At 44.1% G+C, this 15868-nt stretch overlaps 1 protein-coding gene across 6 annotated transcripts in view; it reads right to left on the reverse strand.

Annotated features, from left to right (window-relative positions):
• LOC106579063 (oxidation resistance protein 1) overlaps positions 1–15868 on the reverse strand; it is a 184917-nt gene that overhangs the window by 22306 nt on the left and 146743 nt on the right. The window lies entirely within an intron of this gene.

The following is a 15868-nucleotide window of genomic DNA, read 5'->3' on the forward strand; positions in this document are numbered from 1 at the left end:
ATTAATATGGAGTTGGTCCTCCCTTTACTGCTATAACAGCCTCCACTCTTCTGGGAAGCCTTTCCACTAGATGTTGGAACATTGTTACAGGGACTTGCTTCCATTCAGCCACAAGAGCATTAGTGAGGTTGGACAGTGAAGTTGAGCGATTAGGCCTGGCTTGCAGTCGGCATTCCTATTCATCCCAAAGGTGTTAGATGGGGTTGAGGTCAGGGCTCTGTGCAGGCCAGTCAAGTTCTTCCAAATCGATCTCGACAAACCATTTCTGTACGGACCTCGCTTTGTGGCACAGGGGCACTGTAGTTCTGAAACAGCAAAGGGGCTTCCCCAAACTGTTGCCACAAAGGTGAAAGCCCAGAATCGTCTAGAATGTAATTGCATTCTGTTGCGTTAAGATTCCCCTTCACTGGAACTAAGGAGCACTACTCCAGCCGATGCTTGGCATTGCGAATGGTGATCTTAGGCTTGTGTGCGGCTGATTGGCCATGAAAACCTATTTCATGAAGCTCCCAACGAACAGTTCTTGTGCTGACGTTGCTACGCGCTTCAGCCCCCGGCAGTCCCGTTCTGTGAGCTTGTGTGGCCTACCACTTCGCGGCTGAACCATTGTTGCTCGTAGATGTTTCCACTTCACAATAACAGCTCTTACAGTTGACCAGGCAGCTCTAGCAGGGCAGACATTTTACGAACTGACTTGTTGGAAAGGTGGCATCCTATGAAGGCTCCACGTTGAAAGTCACTGAGCTCTTCAGTAAGGCAATTCTACTGCCAATGTTTGTCTATGGAGATTGCATGGCGGTGTGCTCGATTTTATACACCTGTCAGCAATGGGTGTGGCTGAAATAGCCAAATCCACAAATTTTAAGGGGTGTCCACATACACTATATATACAAAAGTATGTCTCCCTACATCAAACCAATCAGCCAGAGTATCTAAATATGCAGTATAGCTAGTGAGTGTTCATTTGTAGCAATGTTTCTGCACTGCTAGCCAATCAGGTCAACAAACACATAGAGACAGAGAGAGACATGTATGTCTAATCAGATACATTAGTAAATGAATGCACTTCCTGTAGTATGAAGTTCATAATGGCAATTAGCTAGAGAAATATATCTATATGAGGCTGAAGCAATCATCTTTATAGTGGTTCGCTAGTTGATGCTTGATTAGTTTAATAGAAACAGGATGAGAAGTGCACATGAAGACTATTTAAATACAGCTCTGTTATTCCGCTATCTACATACATCATACACTTCGTCATGCAAGTGTGTGTATATCAGTAGACTGATTGTTCTTCCTGTACTGAAATGTTAACTGAACTCCAGCACTGCCGATGTACGCAACGTACACTGAGAAATGAACACTCACTCAGTCTCATGGAACATGAAACGGAGATATCAGGCAGACATTACCTGACTACAGATGTGTGTGTGTGTCTGTCTGCAGTCTGTCTGTGTTATTGGTCATATGAGCTTCATGTAACCCAGTAATAGACTCAGGGTAAACCCATATTCCTGACCCAGCCCAATCCCTGACCATATGGGCCACGACGACAGCAAAGACCCTGTTTAACCCTGTTCACTCAACAAACAGACAGTGTTACTGTTCTTATGACAAGTAGAGATAGAGATTTAAGTTTTACGATGTGTTATTATGTACAGATCCAGTTTCTACAGTAGTATTTGCTGCATCTCACGAGGAGGACTCGGGGCTGTGACGGTCATGGAAATTTGGATGACGGTAATTGGCCAGCCAAATGACCACGGTCTCCATAATAACCGCTACAATAGCAAAAAATATATATATTTTCTTTTTGCTTTTTAGACGCACCTTTTCTCCCTTCTTCTGCTCCTGACCGCATGTGCTGCCATAGAAATAGAATGAATAGAACGGGCTTCCCCATTCAAGTCAATGATGGCATTATGGGTGAACTGGCGGCCATTGCGAGCGTACCCATAGGAGCAAAGCAGGAAGCAAAAGCAGGAAGTGTACCCATCAATATCTCTCTTCTCTGTATACATCAATGATGTCGCTCTTGCTGCTGGTGATTCTCTGATCCACCTCTACTCAGACGACACCGTTCTGTATACTTCTGGCCCTTTGGACACTGTGTTAACTAACCTCCAGACGAGCTTCAATGCCATACAACTCTCCTTCCGTGGCCTCCAACTGCTCTTAAACACAAGTAAAACTAAATGCATGCTATTCAACCGATCATTGCCCGCACCTGCCCGCCCGTCCAGCATCACTACTCTGGACGGCTCTGACTTAGAATATGTGGACAACTATAAATACCTAGGTGTCTGGCTAGACTGTAAACTCTCCTTCCAGACTCATATTAAGCATCTCCAATCCAAAATCAAATCTACAATCGGCTTCCTATTTCGCAACAAAGCATCCTACACTCATGCTGCCAAACAGACCCTCGTAAAACTGACCATCCTACAGATCCTCGACTTCGGCGATGTCATCTATAAAATAGCCTCCAACACTCTACTCAACAAACTGGATGCAGTCTATCACAGTGCCATCCGTTTTGTCACCAAAGCCCCATTGCGACCTATACGCTCTCGTTGGCTGACCCTCACTTCATACTTGTCGCCAAACCCACTGGCTACAGGTTATCTACAAGTCTCTGCTAGGTAAAGCCCCGCCTTATCTCAGCTCGCTGGTCACCATAGCAGCACCCACTCGTAGCACGCGCTCCAGCAGGTATATCTCACTGGTCACCCCCAAAGCCAATTCCTCCTTTGGTCGCCTTTCCTTCCAGTTCTCTGCTGCCAATGACTGGAACGAACTGCAAAAATCTTTGAAGCTGGAGACTCATATCTCCCTCACCAGCTTTAAGCACCAGCTGTCAGAGCAGCTCACAGATCACTGCACCTGTTCATAGCCCATCTGTATACAGCCCATCTATCTACCTACCTCATCCCAATACTGTATTTATTTATTTATCTTGCTCCTTTTGCACCCCAGTATCTCTACTTGCACATCCATCTTTTGCACATCTACCATTCCAGTGTTTAATTGCCATATTGTAATTACTTTGCCACCATGGCCTATTTATTGCCTTAATTCCCTTATTTTACCTAATTTGCACTCACTGTATATAGACTTTTTGTTTTCTTTTTTCTACTGTATTATTGACTGTATGTGTTGTTCATTCCATGTGTAACTCTGTGTTGTATGTGTCTAACTGCTATGCTTTATCTTGGCCAGGTCGCAGTTGCAAATGAGAACTTGTTCTCAACTAGCCTACCTGGTTAAATAAAGGTTAAATAAAAAAATATGTGCTATGATTTCTTGATTCAACTCAACTGGCATTACAAAGAAATACATTCCATTGCATGAGCCACATCAGTTAACATCATTTGAATGAACATTCTACATTACCACGAACATGATTGCATCACAATACCAGGCAGCCATTGTGAGTGTACCCATGAGTTTAATCGTCAAATTGCTAGGGTTAGAGGTTCCAAGCCCATTCTATTCATCGTTTGCTACAACACCTTGCTTGTTTCAGCAGGGGGCAACAAAGTTTCATCACGTTAAGAGCCCATGTTGTCACAGAAACTGACTCAACCGCACGAACGCCTGGCTATCACACCTTCAGTCAGCCGTTCGGAAAAAAAGAAGGAAAAATATGCAGGTAATTTTAATTATGACGGTCTTCATCCATAAACGTTTGTGCCAACCCTACTACAGTCACTTCTAGGCACTGTCTCCAGCTCCTCCATTGTAAACAATGATAATGATTTATCCACAGATGGGGCATCTGCTTCCTGCAAACACCATACATGGTGGGACTGGTCTTTGTGAGCGAGGCCACATGGCCTGCTACTGTGCCAGGCTGTGTGACTGGCTGCAGAGCCAGACGGAGGGATGGAGGGATAGGGAGGGTGTGGGAACAGGAGCCAGGCGGAGGGATGGATCTAGGGATAGTGAGGGTGTGGGAACAAGAAGATGAAGGGATGGAAGGTCAGAGTAATGAAGGATGGAGGGATAGGGAAGGAGGGTGTGGGAAAATGAAAATGGCGTACATTTTACATTTACATTTTAGTAGACGCTCTTATCCAGAGCGACTTACAGTAGTGAATGCATACATTTCATACAATTTCATACATTTTTTTCTGTGCTGGCCCCCCCCCCGTGGGAATCGAACCCACAACCCTGGTGTTGCAAACACCATGCTCTACCAACTGAGCTACAGGGAAGGCTGACGGATAGATGAAGAATAGGCGTGCAGGTCTGCTGTGTGTGAAACACCAAACCTACAGCTGTCTGCTGGCCTCTTTTTTTTCACCTTTATGTAACCAGGTAGGCAAGTTGAGAACAAGTTCTCATTTACAATTGCGACCTGGCCAAGATAAAGCAAAGCAGTTTGACACATACAACAACACAGAGTTACACATGGAGTAAAACAAACATACAGTCAATAATACAGTAGAAAAATAAGTCTATATACAATGTGAGCAAATGAGGTGAGATAAGGGAGGTAAAGGTAAAAAAGGCCATGGTGGCGAAGTAAATACAATATAGCAAGTAAAACACTGGAATAGTAGATTTGCAGTGGAAGAAAGTGCAAAGTAGAATAATGGGGTGCAAAAGAGCAAAATAAATAAATACAGTAGGGGAAGAGGTAGTTGTTTGGGCTAAATTATAGATGGGCTATGTACAGGTGCAGTAATCTGTGAGCTGCTCTGACAGCTGGTGCTTAAAGCTAGTGAGGGAGATAAGTGTTTCCAGTTTCAGAGATTTTGTAGTTCGTTCCAGTCATTGGCAGCAGAGAACTGGAAGGAGAGGCGGCTGAAGGAGGAATTGGCTTTGGGGGTGACCAGTGAGATATACCTGCAGGAGCACGTGCTACAGGTGGGTGCTGCTATGGTGACCAGCGTGCTGAGATAAGGGGGGACTTTACCTAGCAGGGTCTTGTAGATGACCTGGAGCCAGTGGGTTTGGCGAGGGCCAGCCAACGAGAGCGTACAGGTCGCAATGGTGGGTAGTATATGGGACTTTGGTGACAAAACGGATGGCACTGTGATAGACTGCATCCAATTTATTGAGTAGGGTATTGGAGGCTATTTTGTAAATGACATCGCCAAAGTTGGGGATCGGTAGGATGGTCAGTTTTACGAGGGTATGTTTGGCAGCATGAGTGAAGGATGCTTTGTTGCGAAATAGGAAGCCAATTCTAGATTTAACTTTGGTTTGGAGATGTTTGATGTGAGTCTGGAAGGAGAGTTTACAGTCTAACCAGACACCTAGGTATTTGTAGTTGTCCACATATTCTAAGTCAGAACCGTCCAGAGTAGTGATGCTGGACGGGCGGGCAGGCAGCGATCGGTTGAAGAGCATGCATTTAGTTTTACTTGTATTTAAGAGAAGTTGGAGGCCACGGAAGGAGAGTTATATGGTATTGAAGCTCGTCTGGAGGGTTGTTAACACAGTGTCCAAAGAAGGGCCAGAAGTATACAGAATGGTGTCGTCTGCGTAGAGGTGGATCAGAGACTCACCAGCAGCAAGAGCGACATCATTGATGTATACAGAGAAGAGAGTCGGCCCAGGAATTGAACCCTGTGGCACCCCCATATAGACTGCCAGAAGTCCGGACAACATGCCCTCCGATTTGACACACTGAACTCTATCAGATAAGTAGTTGGTGAACCAGGCGAGGCAATCATTTGAGAAACCAAGGCTGTCGAGTCTGCCGATGAGGATGTGGTGATTGACAGAGTCGAAAGCCTTGGCCAGGTCAATGAAGACGGCTGCACAGTATTGTTTCTTATCGATGGTGGTTAAGATGTCGTTTACGACCTTGATGGTGGCTGAGGTGCACCCATGACCAGCTCTGAAACCAGATTGCATAGCGGAGAAGGTGCGGTGGGATCTGAAATGATCAGTTGACTTGGCTTTCAAAGACCTTAGAAAGGCAGGGTATGTAGCAGTTTGGGTCAAGAGTGTCCCCCCTTTGAAGAGGGGGATGACCGCAGCTGCTTTCCAATCTTTGGGAATCTCAGACGACGCGAAAGAGAGGTTGAACAGGCTAGTAATAGGGGTTGCTACAATTTCGGCAGATCATTTTTGAAAGAAAGGGCCCAGATTGTCTAGCCCGGCTGATTTGTAGGGGTCCAGATTTTGCAGCTCTTTCAGAACATCAGCTGACTGGATTTGGGAGAAGGAGAAATGGGGAAGGCTTGGGCGAGTTGCTGTTGGGGGTGCAGTGCTGTTGACCGGGGTAGGGGTAGCCAGGTGGAAAGCATGGCTTGACACCCTCCCACACCTCTCCTGTCTCTGTCTCCCTGGGAGCACCAGCCCACGACTACTGACCCACCGGCACACAACTAGCAACACACACACACACACACACACACACACACACACACACACACACACACACACACACACACACACACACACACACACACACACACACACACACACACACACACACACACACACACACACACACACACACACACACACACACACACACACACACAGCTAATGAGGCTGAGGGGGAAGCTCAACATGTTAGACAAAACAAAACAAAGAAAAAAAGCCCTTTGAGCTAAAACCTAGGCCTTCACTGAACCACCACCGTTACAGGAACATTATACATCAGTAGGAAAGAGAACATGACACTTGAGTGGTGCTCTCCTTGGTCGGTCACTGTCATCCACTTCAGGTGGTTATCTACGGTGCTTCACCCATCCTCTCTTCACTGGCACATTCACTTCCTAGTGACTCATGCTCCAGTCCTCTCTGTTCTGCTGCAGTAATACTACAGCAACATGACAAGAGGTATTCACAGCCTCCAATAACACACAGCTCTAGGCCGCATCCCAAATGGCAACATATTTCCTATATGGTACACTAGTTTCAACCAGGGCTCATAGGGCTTTGATAAAAAATAGTACACAATGTAGGGAATAGGGTGCCATTTGGGACACAGACCAACTGTCCCCTTCCCCAGCAGCACATAGCTGACAACAGAAATCCGAACACTGGCCTGGTTTAAAATAAACAGTCCTAACATGTCCTCCTTCCTCTCTTTGACAACATCCTCCATCCCCTATCATCACAGGAGAGGAGGCAGATCACAGGAAGGAAGGGTGTGTGTATGTGTGTGTGAGGTGGTCTAACATAACACTGTGAGCTAACCCTCCCACTCTGCCCTATCATTCGTATGAGAGATACTCTTTAACTGTGTTCCAGTGTCTATCTGTCATCATGGTGTTGTTCATACCATAAACCAGCACTAGGCCAGGTGTGCATAATATACTGTTTCCCTCAGGTACTTGGACAGCGGTCATATACACTGAGGACTATATGTTTCATGTGTTAGCCTGATCAGGGTTCTAATTCAGGGCTAGGGTTTGGGGGAATGGGCACCCCATAACACATCAGAGTCCGCCCATAAGAATTGAAATACCAATGTGAACACCACAATTGTCAAAGATATCGACGTGTGTGTGTCTCTGTGAGAGGAGGTGTTCACTGGCCGACCGGAGAGTGGGAGAGAGGCTAAAGATGGAGGAATGGAGAGAGGGAGGGATGGTGTTATCACATGGTGCTTTGATCCCAGAGGCTATGGGAAATCAATCCAGTCTAGAGCTGCTTGCCAGGTGGAAGGAAGAAAGCTGACCCTGACATAATGCTATGGATATTGCATCCATCCATAGAGCTGCTGCTGTTTGCTTTACCAAGCATGCATCCCAAATGGCACCCTATTCCCTTTATAGTGCACTACTTTTGGCCAGGGTCCTGGTCAAAATTAGTGCACTATAACGGGAATAGGGTGCCACTTGGGACGTGCCCATAGTAGCACAACCCCTCTAATATTATATATGTGAAGGTTGTTTGTTTTCCACTTAGTAAACCTATATTGCAGGGATCATAAACTAGATTCAGACGCAGGCCAATTTTTCCTTGAGCGGATGGTCCGGGAGCAGGAACGTAATAAAACACATATTTTTAGATTGCAAATTCACTTCAAGAAGCCTAAAAACATATAGTATATGACTAAAACATAATTTCAAACCTTGATTACATTCGGGGACATTGCCCTACTTAGGGTGCCATCTTTCGGTTAGGAAGTTAAACGGGTGTCCTGACTCTCTTTGGTCATTCAAAATCGCATGGCACTTATTGTAAGAGTAGGGGTGTTCACCCGTTGTCATGCCTAAATTCCCAACCTGGCCACATTCCATCATGACCACCTAATCATCCCCCTCATTCCTAATTGGCATATATCACTCCTCTCCTCTCCACCTGATAGCTGATGTGTGGTGAGTGTTCTGGCACAGAAATGGTTGGTTGCTACACATTGGTGGTGGATGAGGTGAGTTTCCCCCTATTATACTAAATAAAAATATAAATGCAACATGTAAAGTGTTGGTCCCATGTTTCATGAGCTGAAATAAAAGATCCCATAAATTTTCCATATGCACAAAAATGTTATTTCTCTCAAATTTGTTTACATCCCTATTAGTGAGCATTTCTCCTTTGCCAAGATAATCCATCCATCTGACAGGTGTGGCACATCAAGAAGCTGATTAAACAGCATGATCATTACACAGGTGCACCTTGTGCTGGGGACAATAAAAGGCTCCTCTAAAATGTGCAGTTTTGTCACAGAACACAATGCCACAGATGTTTCAAGTGTTGAGGGAGAGTGCATGTTGAATGTAGGAATGTCCACCATATTTGTTGCCATAGAATTGAACGTTAATTTGAATGCACAGAGATACTGTGATGAGACCCTGAGGCCCATTGTCGTGCCATTCATCCGCTACCATCACCTCATGTTTCAGCATGATAATGCGCGGCCCTATGTCGCAAGGATCTGTACACAATTCCTGTGAGCTGAAAATGTCCCAGGTCTTCCATGGCCTGCATACTCCAGACATGTCAACCATTGAGCATGTTTGGGATGCTCTGGATTGACGTGTATGACAGCATGTTCCAGTTCCCGCCAATATCCAATTACTTCGCATTCAAGAGGAGTGGGACAACATTCCACAGGCCACAATCCACAGCCTGAACAACACTATGTGAAGGAGATGTGTCGCACTGCACGAGGCAAATAGCTCTCACACCAGATACTTATCCACGCCCCTACTTTTTTTTTTTTAAATAGAGTTGAAGTCGGAAGTTTACATACACCTTAGGCAAATACATTTAAACTCAGTTCTTCACAGACCCTGACATTTAATCCTAGTACAAATTCCCTGATGTCAAGCAAAGAGGCACTGAGTTTGAAGGTAGGCCTTGAAATACATCCACAGGTACACCTCCAATTGACTCAAATGATGTCAATTAGCCTATCAGAAGCTTCTAAAGCCATGACATCATTTTCTGGAATTTTCCAAGCCGTTTAAAGGCACATTCAACTTAGTGTATGTAAACTTCTGACCCACTGGAATTGTGATACAGTGAATTATAAGTGAAATAATCTGTCTATAAACAATTGTTGGAAAAATTACTTATGTCACGCACAAAGTAGATGTCCTAACCGACTTGCCAAAACTATAGTTAGTTAACAAGAAATTTGTGGAGTGGTTGAAAAACTAGTTTTACTAACTCCAACCTAAGTGTATGTAAACTTCTGACTTCAACTGTATCTGTGACCAACAGATGCATATCTGTATTCCCAGTCATGAGAAATCCATACAGTGGGGGAAAAAAGTATTTGTTCCCCTGCTGATTTTGTACGTTTGCCCACTGACAAAGAAATGATCAGTCTATAATTTTAATGGTAGGTTTATTTGAACAGTGAGAGACAGAATAACAACAACAAAAAATCCAGAAAAACGCATGTCAAAAATGTTACAAATTGATTTGCATTTTAATGAGGGAAATAAGTATTTGACCCCTCTGCAAAACATGACTTAGTACTTGGTGGCAAAACCCTGGTTGGCAATCACAGAGGTCAGACGTTTCTTGTAGTTGGCCACCAGGTTTGCAAACATCTCAGGAGGGATTTTGTCCCACTCCTCTTTGCAGATCTTCTCCAAGTCATTAAGGTTTCGAGGCTGACGTTTGGCAACTCGAACCCTCAGCTCCCTCCACAGATTTTCTATGGGATTAAGGTCTGGAGACTGGCTAGGCCACTCCAGGACCTTAATGTGCTTCTTCTTGAGCCACTCCTTTGTTGCCTTGGCCGTGTGTTTTGGGTCATTGTCATGCTGGAATACCCATCCACGACCCATTTTCAATGCCCTGGCTGAGGGAAGGAGGTTCTCACCCAAGATTTGACGCTACATGGCCCCGTCCATCGTCCCTTTGATGCGGTGAAGTTGTCCTGTCCCCTTAGCAGAAAAACACCCCCAAAGCATAATGTTTCCACCTCCATGTTTGACGGTGGGGATGGTATTCTTGGGGTCATAGACAGCATTCCTCCTCCTCCAAACACGGCGAGTTGAGTTGATGCCAAAGAGCTCCATTTTGGTCTCATCTGACCACAACACTTTCACCCAGTTGTCCTCTGAATTATTCAGATGTTCATTGGCAAACGTCAGACGGGCATGTATATGTGCTTTCTTGAGCAGGGGGACCTTGCGGGCGCTGCAGGATTTCAGTCCTTCACGGCGTAGTGTGTTACCAATTGTTTTCTTGGTGACTATGGTCCCAGCTGCCTTGAGATCATTGACAAGATCCTCCCGTTTAGTTCTGGGGTGATTCCTCACCGTTCTCATGATCATTGCAACTCCACGAGGTGAGATCTTGCATGGAGCCCCAGGCCGAGGGAGATTGACAGTTCTTTTGTGTTTCTTCCATTTGCGAATAATCGCACCAACTGTTGTCACCTTCTCACCAAGCTGCTTGGCGATGGTCTTGTAGCCCATTCCAGCCTTGTGTAGGTCTACAATCTTGTCCCTGACATCCTTGGAGAGCTCTTTGGTCTTGCCCATGGTGGAGAGTTTGGAATCTGATTGATTGATTGCTTCTGTGGACAGGTGTCTTTTATACAGGTAACACACTTGAGATTAGAGCACTCCCTTTAAGAGTGTGCTCCTAATCTCAGCTCGTTACCTGTATAAAAGACACCTGGGAGCCAGAAATCTTTCTGATTGAGAGGGGGTCAAATATTTATTTCCCACATTAAAATGCAAATCAATTTATAACATTTTTGACATGTGTTTTTCTGGATTTTTTTGTTGTTATTCTGTCTCTCACTGTTCAAATAAACCTACCATTCAAATTATAGACTGATCATTTCTTTGTCAGTGGGCAAACGTACAAAATCAGCAGGGGATCAAATACTTTTTTCCATCACTGTAGACTAGGGCCTAATGAATTTATTTTAATTGACTGATTTCCTTATGGGAACTTTAACTCAGTAAAATCTTAGAAATTGTTTTATGTTGCGTTGATATTTTTGTTCAGTATATGCAAAGCGCTTTGAGTACCTCAGTTGGTAGAAAAGAGCTATATAAATCCTATCAATTATTATTATTTGTATATGATCATATATGTCTCTCTATTATGGGGTGGGAATATTTGGGAACAGATTTCCAAAATTCAAATCACTTGGAGCTGATTTTCTGGTGTTTTTAGAGTCTTTTACATCCAACAATGAAAATGTTAAAAAGTGTATATATATATATATATATATATATGCAGTACCACTCAAGAGTTTGGGCACACCTACTCAGTTCAGGGTTTTTCTAAATGTTGTACTATATTCTACATTGTAGAATAATAGTGAAGACATTAAAACTATGAAATAACACATATGGAATCATATAGTAACCAAAAAAGTGTTAAACAAACGAGATTCTTCAAAGTATCCACCCTTTGCCTTGATAACAGCTTTGCACACTCTTGGCATTCTCACAACCAGCTTCACCTGGAATGCTTTTCCAACAGTCTTGAAGGAGTTCCCACATATGCTGAGCACTTGTTGGCTGCTTTTCCTTCACTCTGCGGTCCAACTCATCCCAAACTATATCAATCTGGTTGAGGTTGGGTGCCCAAACTATCTCAATTGGGTTGAGGTGACCTGGAGGCCAGGTCATCTGATGCAGCACTCCATCATTTTCCTTCTTGGTCAAATAGCCCTTACACAGTCATTGGGTCATTTGTCCCACTAAGCACAAACATTGATTTGTTTAACACCTTTTTGGTTACTACATGATGCCATATGTGTAATTTCATAGTTTTGATGTCTTCACTAGTATTCTACAATGTAGAAAATAATAAAAATAAAGAAAAAACATTGAATGAGTAGGTGTCTCCAAACTTTAGACTGGTACTGGTACTGTATATTTTTTGCTCTAAAAACTTGGGGGGGCAAAAAAACCCACCCGCTGGCCAAAACCAACTGCTAGTTGGGGAACACCGCTATAATGATTCATGAGGATCTTTAGTGCAGAGAGGAAGACTGAGGGACTCTTTTAGCAAAATGTTTGACCCCATATATTAACCTCTCTTGGGTCGGGGGGCAGTATTTTCACATCCGGATGAAAAGTGTGCCCAAAGTAAACTGCCTGTTACTCAGGCCCAGAAGCATATGCATATAATTGGTAGATTTGGATAGAAAACACAACACTCTAATGTTTCTAAAACTGTTAAAATAATGTCTGTGAGTATAACAGAACTGATATGGTAGGCGAAACCCCAAGGACAAACCATCCAGGGGGAAAAAAATTGAGGTCATTGGATTTTCCAATGGTTTTCTATGGGATTCCCTTATTAATAGGAACCTGCTTGCAGTTCCTATGGTTTCCACTAGATGTCAACAGTCTTTAGAAATTGTTCAAGGTTTTTCTTTTGAGAAATGAAGAAGTAGTGCTATTCATTGTAAGTGTCACTCCAGGTGGACTCTACTGTTTTGGTGCGCGTGAACTGGACCGAGCGTCACATTGTTTTTATCCGGTATTAGAAACATTTTATTCCGTCTTAAATTGTATCGATTATTTACGTTTTAGGGTACCTGAGGTTGGATTACGAACATTGTTTGAAATGTTTGGTCCAAGTTTACAGGTAATTTATTAGATACTTTGTAGGCATGTTGGGCAAGTTGAAACCGGTGTATTTCTGAATCAAACGCGCCCTATAAATTGACATTTTTGGGACATAAAGAAGGACATTATCGAACAAAAGGACCATTTGTGATGTTTCTGGGACATTTTGGAGTGCCAACAGAAGAAGATCTTCAAAGGTAAGGCATTAATTATATCGCTATTTCTGACTTTTGTGGCGCACCTGCCTGGTTGAAATATGATTTTCATGTGTTTGTATGCGGGGCGCTGTCCTCAGATAATTGCATGGTTTGCTTTCACCATAAAGCCCTTTTGAAATCTGACACAGCAGCTGGATTAACAAGAAATTAAGCTTTATTTTGATGTATAACACATATATTTTGAAGAATGTTAAATATTTGAATTTGGTATTTTGGAATTTCGCGCTCTGCAATTTCACCGGATGTTGGCCAGGTGGGACGCTACCGTCTTACCTGCCCATAAGAAGTTAACACTCCATAACATCCAGTGCCATTTACACTACAATAGAAAATAACAGAATAGAATGACTAGTGACTAGGACAAGGAATTCATTCCTTCCCAGACCCCTCCAGGACAAACCACCTGCCTGCCAATGCCCTGAGCTTCTGTCCTGTACTGTATGGCCTTGCAGACAGGCTGTAATGTAGACTGGACATCAAAGGCAGAGAGAGAGAGTAGAAGGCTGTGGAAGATTGGAATAATGTGGAAGATTTAACCACAGCTCCCCCATGTGGACATGTCCATGTTCTGCAACCATGAGCAGAACAAACATATACTGTAAATTCATGGGATGCATCCCTTGAATCTTTCATCCTGATTCTCCTATAGAGACAGGAGGATGTTGGCAAGGTGGCAGAGTAGAGGTGAAACCCCAAGGTCCGGGCTGGGTTACCTGAGCAGCTGCAGTTTGGCACCAGCCCATTGGGCACGATCCACCCTGCAGCGGGCCAGGCAGGTAATTTACACTAGTTCTACTTTCCCTGGCCCTAAAAATAGAGGCCTACTCTGTTCTGTGCAACAGAAGGAAGGAAGTAAGGGTGCCAGGACACAACAGAACAGGATAGGACAGGGAGAGGAAGAGAGGTCTGGAGGACAGTGAGCTAGGCTGGCTACGGTCACAGCGTGAGATTCGAATGCCAGCACGATGGCTAGCCAGCCATGACATCTCATGCCTGCCAGACATTACAGCCTGTTCTGTGCGGCCAGTGGAGCCTGCTAAGGGGAGGACAGCTCATAATAATGTCTGGAACGGACTAAATGGAATGCCATCAAACCGTGCGTTTGATGTATTTGATACCATTTCATCTAATTCACTCCAGCCATTACCACGAGCCCGTCCTCCCCAATTAAGGTGCCACCAACCTCCTGTGTGTGTAGCAACAAAAAGGGTTTTATAATTAAAAGATCATTGAGGTTTAGAAAAAGCATTGTGCAGGTTATTAAGGTCCTTCCTCCTCTAACTTGTAAACCAAACAGCACCTGGATACTGGATCTTTACTCCACGTCCTGTTGAGGTGATTTACCCTCCCTTGTCTGTCCTAGAAACACATCTTGCTTCCTCTTTCTGGAATAACTGCTGTACGCATTCCAAATGGGACCCTATTACCTATATAGTGCACTACTTCTGACCAGGGCCCATAGTGCTCTGGTCAAAAGCATTGCACTACATAGGGCATAGGGTGCCATTTGGGACATGCAGGCTGTCTCGCTGGTCATCTGAGAGAACGAGCTCCGTTCATTAGTTTCTCTAAATATCAGACAGAGCATCGCACTAAAAGGCTTAATTTCTCCACAGTCACACACAGCCCTTCTCCCTCAGATCCTCGTCCTCCGCTGAGAGCCAAGAAATAGGCTCCTGTTCTTATAGGCATGACCTAAATAGATAAGCGCTAAATAAACTAACGAACGGGATCCTTCTTCCAGCCTGAGTAGTGTTGAATTTATGCAGCTAGTTTGGCAAGGCAGCAGTAGCAGAGGAACCCATTTTCTGATAACATTCTGACAAAACAGTGCCTGGTCGCCATGGAGACCACCTGGGACAAACAGTCATATTTCTTTTGGGGTCAGAAGGTTCCTGTGTGTTTAATGATTGGCTCGTTTGGTCCACCCTGCCCGGTGGAGAGGGCAATCTATGGAGCAGGAGGGTGACACTCCTGACCTGAGAACAGTGGAACATGTCAGCTTCCAGTATTCCTTTACAGAGGACTAGATAGGTTTGATTCCAGACCTGCTAGAACCAACCACACTTAAGGGCATTTTCCCAAGCTATTTCCCACTGACATGGTTACAGATCCACCATAGTTGCTGGAACAGTGAAAACCTGCAGATATTTGATCCCCTGTCCCTCCCTTGGATCACACTCAACTAACACATTATTCCCTCTTATATACTGAGGTTGTCAACACGACCGTTCAGTAAATAACAAACTAACTGTGTCTTTATTGGCTGCATGCTTCTTTAAATGGAGACTAAATGGTACAGTAAAAGCAGTGGCATTTCAGCTATCACCGCCCCAGAGCAGAATTGTGTGAGGGAAGTTCCCTAACATCACTGTAACTATTGCTTAATGGGCAGATCAAAGAGCCATTCTATTACCTGGAGCCAGAGCCATACATCATGTCTGTATACTGTAGGTCAGCTACCAATGGAGAATTAGTACATTACAGACTTATTCTGCTCATAAAATATAACGCATCGCTTATTTTCTGGCCTGTCCTGGATTGTCTGGACAGTATGAGAGTTGGCCCTCCACATTTTAAATTGGATTTGTGATAGATATTTATGCAGGACTTCTGATAAAGCCTTCTATCTCACTCTATGATAGGTGTTGTACGTATGTGTGTGTGTGTGTGCTTGTG

Source organism: Salmo salar, chromosome ssa02 (assembly GCF_905237065.1).
Source record: "Salmo salar chromosome ssa02, Ssal_v3.1, whole genome shotgun sequence".
In the NCBI taxonomy this organism is placed as follows: domain Eukaryota; kingdom Metazoa; phylum Chordata; class Actinopteri; order Salmoniformes; family Salmonidae; genus Salmo; species Salmo salar.